The 12,041-nt window shown below is 47.2% G+C and overlaps 1 protein-coding gene across 1 annotated transcript in view; it reads left to right on the forward strand.

The window, feature by feature from the left end:
- The first annotated feature begins 10,455 nt into the window (after positions 1–10,455).
- Positions 10,456–12,041, forward strand: part of ARHGAP24 (Rho GTPase activating protein 24) — a 436,664-nt gene continuing 435,078 nt past the window's right edge. The window contains exon 1 of the mRNA XM_082236421.1: positions 10,456–10,474. The gene's annotated coding sequence lies outside the window, so the exon portion shown is untranslated. The remainder of the gene's footprint in view (positions 10,475–12,041) is intronic.

Raw genomic sequence — 12,041 nt, forward strand, 5'->3', positions numbered from 1 at the left:
GCTCGTCTCGCTTTATTTGCCTAGGGAGCTGGTGTACAGCTTCCGAGTCATGTGGCCAGCATGACTAAGCCGCTTCTGGCGAACCAGAGCAGCGCACGGAAACACCGTTTACCTTCCCACCAGAGCGGTACCTATTTATCTACTTACACTGGTGTGCTTTCGAACTGATAGGTTGGCAGGAGCAGGGACCAAGCAACAGGAGCTCACCCCATCGGGGGCATTCAAACCGCCGACCTTCTGATCGGCAAGTCCTAGGCTCTGTGCTTTAACCCTCAGCGCCACAACAGCCAGGCATAGACTTACATAATTCACAGGATGCCAGCCCACACCCCAGAGGTGGGGTACAAATAAGAGTTTAATACAGGCATAGGCAAACTTGGCCCTCCAGTTGTTTTGGGACTACAACTCCCATGATCCCTAGCTAACAGGGCCAGTGGTCCAGGATGATGGGAATTGTAGTCCCCAAACATCTGGAGGGCCCAGTTTGCCTATGCCTGGTTTAATACAACAGTGTTGTATTAAACGACAGATCGATCTGGCGTGATTAGCAGGTAGTATTTTTTCTTTCTATCCATGCTCCAAAGCTTTGCCTGCTTGTTCTTGCATCTTACAAGCCTCTGTAAACAGCCACTGGAAAAGTTGGCAGCAGTATTTGCGCTTCCCTGGAAATCCCAGCAAAATAGGTGGGATTGACCTTTGAATAAAGTTGTGAGATTCGGAGCCTGTTCTGCATTATCTCTTGACCAAATCCATGCCAGACCGCATTTAAGTCTAATTAATCCAAGCAGTTCTATTGTCAAAGAACATGAAAAGATAAATTTGTTCTCTTTCCTTGTTTTTTTTTTTTAAATTGAATCCAGTTTAAGCTCCGTAACAGAGATTTCCTTTAATCTCACACTCCAACATGGCTGCTTAATTTTCTTTGGGGACTTAAATAAACTTGACATGTCATGGCTGGTTCCAGCCCTGAAGATATGGAATTTAATATGGCAAGGAGACCAGTTTCCTTCCAGCTACTCAAACAGCCGTATGTCTTTTCCAGGTGTGGGACTTTCCGCTGTTGACGGATATGAATTTGGCATCCCAGCCAAACTTCTGAAAAAAATACTGGTGGGAGAATTGCTGGGGTAAGTCTGTTTAATTTATTTCTTTTGTGCTACAGAGTTTGATGGCAATGGCAGGGTTTGGGGAGAATTAAAAATACAATTACGGGCCTGTGCATTCCTATGTAGGGATGGAGATGAAATTCAATTTGGTTACCATTTAAAGGTGAACCCACCTAATTCAATCTTCCTGAAGTAATATGAGGCCCCAAACACAGCCAGCCTTGAAAATTTGCACTTCCCCAAATTTTGCAGTGCAGCTCTCCAGGCAAAAAACGTGTACAAAAATGCATGTATAAGTGAAAATAACATACAAAATGAAATTTTAGGTGAAATCGCTTTGCAAAACTGTATATATTGGGCAAACTTTCATACAAACATACGTGTATTAGCAGAAATTCACACTAAAATGCTGTTGAATTTTCACTAAGACATAAAAATCATAAACACCAATCGATGTGGAAAACTGAATTTAAAATTGGAAAAACAAGAAACTGAGAATCCAGAAGTGACATTCACCACCCTCACTCCTCTGTGTGTTTATTTAGGAAATAGGAAATAAGCTCAGTCAGTCAGTAGGTTTTAGGAATTCATGCACATATATTTTGCATCTTGTCAATTTCATATTTATTTATTTGTTCGTTCCGTCATTGGTTTATTTACTGCCCTTTGCTGTTAAGGCCCCAGGGGTGTGTGTGTGCATCAATAAATGTATAAAACCAATCCAATAAATTGGGTCAAATATAATAAAAGCATAACTCTAAGACACAATAGGAAGAGGCAGCTTTAAATTGTTTGTCAATTCCTCCACGAATCACAAGCTGTACAATCAATGCAACATACCAACATGAGTGTAAAATGATGTTCTGGAATTTTATAAACTTAACTTCTGCTAAAACCAAAACACCCAAAAAAGCAGAAAGGGAGGCAGAGGGTTCCTTCAGACATTCAGCCTGGCGATCGCACAACTTTTGAAATAAAACCTTCTAGCAACTAGGCATGGAGCTGAGTGAACAGAGCCAATACAAAATGCCCTGTTTGTCTAAGGTGGGATGGCACACCTGAAGTCTTCCTGATATTTGTTGTTTAGTCATTTAGTCGTGTCCAACTCTTTGTGACTCCATGGACCAGAGCACGCCAGGCACTCCTGTCTTCCACTGCTTCCCACAGTTTGGTCAAACTCATGTTGGTAGCTTCGAGAACACTGTCCAACCATCTCGTCCCCTGTCGTCCCCTTCTCCTTGTGCCCTCAATCTTGCCCAACATCAGGGTCTTTTCCAGGGAGTCTTCTCTTCTCATGAGGTGGCCAAAGTATTGGAGCCTCAGCTTCAGGATCTGTCCTTCCAGTGAGCACTCAGGGCTGATTTCCTTCAGAACGGATAAGTTTTTGCAGTCCATGGGACTCTCAAGATATTCCTGATATTGCTGGACTACAACTCCCTGGCATTGGCCATGCTAGCTAGGGCCGATGGGAACTGTAGTCTAACAACACCAGGTTCCCCATTCCTGATCTAAGGCACAAATGGGCAACCTGTGGTCTTAGGGGCACATGCTATCTTTGGCCCAATTTCATGTGGCAGGAAAATAGTTCTCACCCCTTCCTTTTATTACCACAACATCCCTGCGAGGTAGGTTAGACTGAGAGAGAGTGACTGCCCAAGGTCACCCCGTGAGCCTCATGGCTGAGTGGGGATTTGAACTCTGGCTTCCCTAGTCCTAGCATGACCATCAAACTGTTAGAATTCCTGCTCCATGATTGCAGTCATGGGATTATTGTCTATCACATGATGGTGTATGTTTTGACTCCACAGAGTGGGAAATGACAGAGACAGGATGTTTGAGCTACTGTGTTCCGTGAAGTGGGACTATTGTCCTTTGTTCTTTTTTCTTTGCTGTTTGATGCTAGAGAGAGAGGGAGCCATGTTACAGTGCTCCGTGTGTGTTTATATGTAAATAAAGTAGATTAGCCAAAATGCTGAGTTGCTGAGGTCTGTTACGCATGTTGCACAAACTCTGTGGATCCCTAAGTGTGCCGATGTCTGTTGGCATTGGTTGCTGTGATGTTCGGGTTGAAGAAAGCTTTTGTAGCTCCCGAACGATTGACCAGGAGGGAGAGAACATGCCAGTCGGACATATGTCTCTACCAGGGTCCTACTCGAGTGTAGGATGAGCTGCTGACACAAGAAACTACCCCACACTGGCTGGGGACCTCCTTCTGCTCTGTGTGATGAGCTAGTGAGCTTTCTAGACTTGTGTTCATAAAGAATGATCACCTGATGCCTGAAACAAGAGATTTTGTGGGGTGGCCCTTACAGCTTTCCCTTAATGGCACCTCTCCTTAAATGTTCAGCATCAGCACTGTGGTGGGCAGATGTCTTTATTCACAACCACCTGCACCTGAAAGCAGGGAGGGGAATACGGTATATGTGAAATTTTATGTGTAGCTTCAGACAGCTACAGATTTTTACATCAAAGTTATTAACCTCTGAAAAATGGGGGTTATAATAATGGAAGTGGTGACACACACTTCATCATGAAGGTCACAAGCAGTCTTATTACAGTAAACTCAATGTTCCCTGTCTACGGATATTGTGGAAAGGGCCCCTTGTGATGGTCTACTTTATGAAAATGTAAGAGAAAATGAAATCATACTTAGCATTCATGGAAGTTTCTTGATTGACCGCTTTGGAAGCACAAGTGATTCCTGTAAACTAGAGGGAATAAGACAGGCACAGTACTGCACGCCTCTTAACATCACTTTGTCAATACTTGTGACTGGTGAAAGAGTGGCTTGTTCTTCAGGGCCCTTACTTTTCGTCCTTGGCCGAGAAAGGCTGTTGAGTGTCAGATGTAATATTTATTTATTCCCAGCAGGAACTGTCCAATGTGCCCGAAATGAGCAGGATTGAATTCCCCTATGCATCAGCCGATACATTTGTATGTTTCAATCCTGCTTTCTTCAGGGTTTGGGGGCAAATCAGCCAATTCAACTGAGGAACTTACTGGCATAGCCAAAACAAGCAGGATTTAACTCTCACTTACCATATGAAGCAGTTGATCTACATTGGTGCTGACCTTTAAAGCCCTAAATGGCCTCTGCCCAGTATACCTGTGGGAGCGTCTCCACCCCCATTGTTCTGTCCGGACTCTGAGGTCCTCCTCCGAGGGTCTTCTGCTGGTTCCCTCACTGAGAGAAGCAAAGTTACAGGGAACCAGGCGTAGGGGCTTCTCGGTTATAGAGCCCTCCCTATGGATGTCAAGGAAATAAACAACTATCTGACTTTTAGAAGACATCTGAAGGCAGCCCTGTTTAGGGAAGCTTTAATGTTTGATGCTTTATTGTGCTTTTAATTCTGTTGGGAGCCTCGCAGAGTGGCTGGGGAAACCCAGATAGATGGGTGGGGTATGTATGTATGTATGTATGTATGTATGTATGTATGTATGTAAAAGGTAAAGGGACCCCTGACCATTAGGTCCAGTTGTGGCCGACTCTGGGGTTGTGGCGCTCATCTCGCTTTATTGGCCGAGGGAGCCAGCGTACAGCTTCCGGGTCATGTGGCCAGCATGACTATGCCTCTTCTGGCGAACCAAACGGCACAGAAATGCCGTTTACCTTCCCGCCGGAGCGGTACCTATTTATCTACTTGCACTTTGACGTGCTTTCGAATTGCTAGGTTGGCAGGAGCAGGGACTGAGCAACGGGAGCTCACCCCGTCGCAGGGATTCGAACCACCGACCTTCTGATCGGCAAGTCCTAGGCTCTGTGGTTTAACCCACAGCGCCACATACGTCCCTGTGTATGTATGTATGTATGTATGTATGAATAAATAAATAAATAAATAAATAACATTATTATTATTATTTATTATTGACGCACAAGAAGTTTGATCCCACTTGGTTCAGACATGCTTGGTTTGAGCTCCCCTTCAAATAGAGGACCCCTCAAGTAGAGCTGTCCTCTGTAAGGTAGGACACATGGCCCACCACTGGCAAGCTTGTAGTGGTACAGCCCAGAAAGTGCATCATAATATGATTCCCCTGCATGTGTAGATTGGATTAACAAAAGTTCTTAGGGGTGCTGCACCCACTTAAAGAAGAGGCTCACAGCGGTTCTCAACCTGTGGGTCCCCAGATGTTGTTGGACTACAACTCCCATCATCCCTGAGCTCTGGCCTTGCTTGCTAGGGGTGATGGGAGTTGTAGTTCAACAACATCTGGGGACCCACAGGTTGAGAAAGGCTGGGCTAGGAGACTGAACAAGCACATGTTTAGAACTCGCTCCCCTTTTGTATTCTCTGCAGCAGGTCAGCTAAACGTACAGGAGGGTAATAAGTGTCATGAACTGGCCAGGAGGAGGAAGAGGATCCCAGCAAGGGGTATAGCTGTGACTGGGACGCAATGGGGCATGTTGGGGATGGAGAAGGTTGGTGTAGAAAATATGGGGCAACGGAGGATGGTGAGGGGATTTGGATCAGTGCACAGGAACCAGAGCAGCAGGACCCATCCCCAGAGCCAGAGGGCCCCCAGTCTCTATGAGGTGTAGGGAGCAGTGTGAGGTATGCTCAAGGACATGGGTAGGCAAACTAGGGCCTGGGAGCCGGATCCGGCCCAATCGCTTTCTAAATCTGGCCCATGGATGGTCCGGGAATCAGCGTGTTTTTACATGAGTAGAATGTGTCCTTTTATTTAAAATGCATCTCTGGGTTATTTGTGGGGCCTGCCTGGTGTTTTTACATGAGTAGAATGTGTGCTTTTAAAGTGCACCTCTGGGTTAATTGTGGGGCATAGGAATTCGTTCATTCCCCCCCCCCCAATATAGTCTGGCCCCCAACAAGGTCTGAGGGATGGCGGACCAGCCGCCTGCTGAAAAAAATTGCTGACCCCTGCTCTAGAAGGCTAAAGCAGGCAAGGGTCCACAGCTCAGCTCACTAGCTGCCCAGGTGGGGCTTGCTAGCTCTGGTAGGAGGTGTGTGATTCTGCAGCTTAGAGTAGGCCCAGGACAGGTGAGGGCTATATGCCTCGTCAAGCCCAGATGCTGCCCTCAGTGAAGGAAAAAAGGGAAGCAGAGCTGAGGGGCTGTGTCTGCTCAATGTCCCACGTTGGGTGGACCATGACTTGGATGGTCCACGGAGCTCTTTGGGACTGTGCTTGTGTGGGACTGACCTTCAGGTGTCCTGGCACCTTGATTGGCCGCAGAGGTGAACTGACTGGACTTTGCACCTGTTAACCTGCCAGACTCTGCTGCGGAACTGTGTACACCAGCAGGACTTGCTGCCAGGTACCCTGTGGTTCAAGACATAAATAATCTTCCAATTATTTTATGTCACTTGCTCCTCAAGCATAATCGGCTGAAGTGGGGGAAACCATGAGCAGCCGAACTTATCTCTTGAATATGTTTCAGGGCCCTCTTGAGTGTCCAGAGAGTTAAAGATCACCACTCAGCTTTTTCAGATGCCTCTATCGTCCGTCCCATATGACACTCCCCCGCCCTCTGCAGAATCATATTCCTCTTCAGCCCCAGGCTATAAACGATACAGAACATCCGTTTGCCTCATCTCCCTCCTGAAACATGGGCTGAATGAGAGCCTTGTAAAACTTCCTCTGTTCTTTTCCTATCCTGGTAGCACTTGTTATCTGAAACAGCTGACTGAACGCTGAAACTTTTCCAGACTATTTCTGTACTCGTAGAGGGGGGTGCCTGTTCTCCACTGAGCTCAACTGAACTCCCCAGAAAAATAAATATTAACAAGTGCTCTGTTGTGTACAGTTTCGGCGATCTAGCTTTTGCTTCTGTGCTTTGCTGTATAAAACCATCTGATTGAAAGGACAGGACTCCTGTGCATCTTTGCTATAAATACGCACAACTCAACAAATTTAGTTCAGTTTATGCCCATTTAAATAGCCTAATCCTGGAAATTTTAGTGAGATCCTGAGAACTGTCTTTTTAGAGATTATTTGCTTCCTCTTACATAAGTACAGCTTGCAGTATGAAATAATAATAGATTTTCTGGATCTTTAGATGATTAAACATTCTATGGCCTTTAAAATGTGTTTGTGGGAGGGGGGTTATTGGTTTGTTTCTGTTTTATTATGTATTTTGTGTTCTCATTTCGTATTTTTATCTTGTAAACCACCCTGTGATCTACGATTACCTACCCTTCATTCTAAGTTCCCTGCATGGGTCACAGTATTTTAAAATACAACTTTAAAGCAGACTACAATTGAAATATACTCAGTCGAAAGTGGATTTCATGCTCTTTATTCACTTCATAGTGGTGAGGAGGAATGAATCTTTCCCCAAAGTATCTGCTTTATATACATTATTTACACAATGGGCTGCACGTTATTGGCTAATTCCGGAATTCTCCTGTAGGCCAATCAGGTTGTGGATTCACTTCCATCTGGCTGGATTGGGTGGCTCCTGCAGACCAATCATACTGCTGCATTGTTCTAGGACCAATCAGACTGCTGCATTCTGAATCCTATTGTTCTAGGACCAATCAGACTGCTGCATTTTGGATCCTATTCAACTCAGTACATAACAACAATCAAGAGAATGTATCTCAAGTGTCAAAAGCTAGGGCACAGAGGTGCATCTTCAACATGCTGGGATAGCTCAGTCGGTAGAGCATGAGACCCTTAATTTCAGGGTCATGATTCGAGCCCCGCATTGGGCCAAAGATTCCTGCATTGCTGGGGGGTTGGACTTGATAACTCTTGTGATCCCAACTCTACAATTCTTTGAAATAAACTGTATAATGAAGATGACAGATGCACCTCTGTAGGGCAGGAATTCCACAACTTAGGGGCTGCCACGGAGAATGTTGTCTCACCAGCCCACCCCAATTTCTGGGGACTGTGACTGTGAAACTGGCAAGAGGGACTCCTCTGCTGATCTTAACACCCAAGAGGGTCTGTAGGGAAGGAAGCAGTCTTTAAAATACCTGGGGCCTAAGTCGTTTAATGCTTTCAACACCAATGTGAGCACCTTGAATAGGGTTTAGAAATGAGCCAGGTAAATAGGTACAGGTCAAAAGCCAAGGTAAATAGGTACATCTTAAGCATTTGATGCTGTGGGTTAAACCACAGAGCCTAGGACTTGCCGATCAAAAGGGCGGCGGTTTGAATCCCCACTACGGGGTGAGCTCCCGTTGCTCGGTCCCTACTCCTGCCAACTTAGCAGTTCGAAAGCATGTCAAAGTGCAAGTAGATAAATAGGTACCGCTCCGGCGGGAAGGTAAACGGTGTTTCCGTGCGCTGCTCTGGTTCGCCAGAAGTGGCTTAGTCATGCTGGCCACATGACCCGGAAGCTGTACGCTGGCTTCCTCAGCCAATAAAGCGAGATGAGCGCTGCAACCCCAGAGTCGGTCACGACTGGACCTAATGGTCAGGGGTCCCTTTACCTTTATGCAACAAGTATTTGTTGACATGCAGAGGGCTGGGAGGCCAGCTGATAAGCCCCAGCTGTGCCGGCTCCTTCCATCAGCCCGTGCTCCGATGTAAATCAGCGACCTGGACTTGAGAAGCCAGGCCACACTATAAGCAGATTGTACTGCACACACAGAATAGGTGTGAGGCTTGTGAAGTCATACTATGGCTACAGATTTATTAAACATAAATCAGGACAAAGAAACATGTCGCCTCTCTCTCATGTCGTCTCAGAGAGAACAGCAAAAGCTATACACAAACGGAAGTTCCCAGCATACTGTGCTGGAATGTAAACAGACATGTGACATGCAAGAATCTCATGCCTGTTCCTTAAGGTGGAATGGAAATGTCAACAGTATTATGCTTAAACACATCTCTGTGGAGAGGGGATTCCAGAGTCTCAAATGTAAGGCTCCTCCTTGTTGGATTTTGAGGATGCTCAAACTTTAGAAACTATTTACGAAATACAGGCATAAAATGAGACTATTAATACAGGTCCTTCTGTGACAAACCTGTGTGCTCTGAAAGGATCCCGTGGTAGTTAAGTGGAGCCATTTATCTGACTGTATTGTACGACAACCGTAATGGCTGCCCCAAATTATTCAAGGTCACTGATAATGCGAATGCAGTTTGTTTAGCCACCTTAGAATAAATATAGGCTAATTCAATCCTGGATCAAGAAACTTCATTTCTTTTAAGAGCAATTTATTGTCATTTTAAAGAAATCAGATGGCAGGTGTTCCGCGTCACTAGATGAAACCGGTGACATCTCTTGAATATTCATGAAAGCGCACATTGTCGTTTCAGAGGCTGTCAGATCACCCAGGTTTAGACAAAGTTGCTTGTTGCAAATGTCGCCAGAAGAACTCCCAAGGAGTGCAAAACAAAGGCAGGGGGATAAACAAATCATTCATCCCAGAACACTTTGATCTCCTTGTGCTCAAATCTTGCCTTGGAATGTCGTAGAAACACAAGATTGGAAAGGACTCCGGAGATCAAGTTCAACTCCCTGCAGGATCTGCCACACGGGACGCAACTGCCGCAACTCAACAGATGCTTGAACACCTCCAGCGAAGGACCAAGGTAATCTCTTCCATTGTTAAGCAGCTTTCAGTATTAGGAAGTTTCTGCTAATGTGTGCCCGAATCGGCTTCCTGGCCATTTCCACCCTTTGGTTCCAGTTCTGCTGTCTGGATCAACAGAGAGCTCCAGGTAAAACAATGTCCCCATTTAAAGCAGTATCATACAGAGACATCACCTTGCCAATAGAGGTCCGTATAGTTAAAGCTATGGTTTTCCCACTAGTGATGTATGGAAGTGAGAGCTGGACCTTAAAGAAGGCTAATTGCCGAAGAATTGATGCTTTTGAATTATGGTGCTGGAGGAGACTCTTGAGAGTCCCATGGACTGCAAGAAGATCAAACCTCTCCATTCTGAAATAAATCAGCCCTGAGGGCTCACTGGAAGGACAGATCCTGAAGCTGAGGCTCCAATACTTTGGCCACCTCATGAGAAGAGAAGACTCCCTGGAAAAGACCCCACGCTAAACAGGCGTGGTGCAGAGGCCTCGCTGCACAGAGACTGACTTCCGTGACGCGATGCGGCACGGCATGGCTTCTGATTGGCTGCAGGAAGCTCCTGCAGGCAATCAGAAGCCGCGGATGCCTCTGGGTGCTGCCCCTTCCTTCCCGCTGAGGCGGCCGAGCTGGAGGAAGTGGCGGTGCGGAGGCTTCCCAGGCCAGCGGCATCTGGGTGCCACCCCTTCCTTCCCGCTAAGGTGGCCAAGTGGAAGGAAGGGGCCAAGCGGGAAGGAAGCAGCAGTGACGTGGAGGCTGCCTCCACTGCCCAGGCCAGCGGCAAGGGCTCTGTGCCCCGCCGAGACAGAAGACGCCGATGATGCCGAAGATGCGGCAGCGTTGGCAGCTGCTGCGTGAGTGGCGTAGGTGAGGAGGCCTTTCAGGAGGGGTGTGTGGTGTTTGTACAGAGCCCCCAGTCATCTCACGGACTATTGACCACTAATCCGCTGCCACCAACCAGGTCCTCCCTGGTAAATCACTTAGTCTCAGTCAGGTTCTTAAGTTAACAAAGAAGAGTGTAAAGGTAAAGGGACCCCTGACCGTTAGGTCCAGTTATGACTGACTCTGGGGTTGCGGAGCTCATCTCACTTTACTGGCCGAGGGAGCCGGCGTACAGCTTCCGGGTCATGTGGCCAGCATGACTAAGCTGCTTCTGGCGAACCAGAGCAGCGCAAGGAAACACCATTTACCTTCCTGCCAGAGCGGCACCTATTTACCGTATTTTTCGCCCTGGCCCTTAGGGTGCACCTCATTTTTTTTGGGGGGGGGAAATTCCCAGCCCCCAGAACAGGCTGCTGTCCGCAAGCCTTGTGAGCCCGCAGCAACTCCCGCCAGGCTCGCAAGGCTTGCAGACATCTGCGCAAAGCACGGGGCGTCCTCCGGAGCGTGCCCCATGCTTCGGGCTGCAGGCTGCTGCCCGCAAGCCTTGCAAGCCCGGCGGCAACTCCCGCCGGGCTCACAAGGCTTGCAGATAGCTTCCTAAAGCCTGGAGAGTGAGAGGGGTCAGTGCGCACCAACGCCTCTCGCTTTCCAGGCTTCAGCGAAAGCCTGCATTCGCCCCATAGGACACACACACATTTCCCCTTCATTTTTGGAGGGGGAAAAGTGGGTCCTATAGGGCGGAAAATACGGTATCTACTTTGACATGCTTTCGAACAGCTAGGTTGGCAGCAGCAGGGACTGAGCAACAGGAGCTCACCAAGTCGCGGGGATTCGAACCGCCGACCTTCCGATCGGTAAGTCCTACAAAGAAGAGTGTAGTTTATTGCAAACACAAATAAACTTGAACTGCATTCAAAGCGTTGTTACTCTTTACCTTCTTAGTCTTGTTTTATCCTGTCTCTAACTCTTCTACCTCCCCTCACGGAAGAACCAACTGCACTAACTGTCTCTCTGTTTCCAACTGACTGCCAATCGCTTTCCTAACTGCCTTTCCCAACCAACCAACCAACCAACCAACCAACCAACCAACCAACTAAAACTAACTAATCTCGGGCTAAGCCCTTTTATAAACAGGTAGGCTCCGCCTCTGGCTTTTCTATTGGTCTACCTATTAACCCTTTCTCTCCCCCTGTACAGACATTTCCAAAAGAATGGGCAGATGCCACAGTGGGGTGCTTTCGGGAGGCGGTCTGGCCCCCCACAAGGTCTGAGGGACAGTGGACCTGCCCCCTCCTGAAAAAGTTTGCTGACCCCTGCAATAGGGTGTACAATAATGTTGCCCCTGCTAATCAGCTGTCAAAACAACCCCACAACAAAGGCGTAAAGTTTATTCAAGGGCAAAAGAAAGACATGCAGAAGCTTCCTTGTGCTGTTGTCCCGCAAGGCTGCCTTTCTTAGAAATGAATGCCAGGCAGTTCAGGCAAACTCAAACAGAAGCAGCTTCATTTAAGTGCAGCAAACAAGAAGCCCTCCTTACTCCTAGGTCTCCAGG

This window comes from Podarcis vaucheri, assembly GCF_965113315.1.
Source record: "Podarcis vaucheri genome assembly, chromosome: 9".
Taxonomy (NCBI): Eukaryota; Metazoa; Chordata; class Lepidosauria; order Squamata; family Lacertidae; genus Podarcis; species Podarcis vaucheri.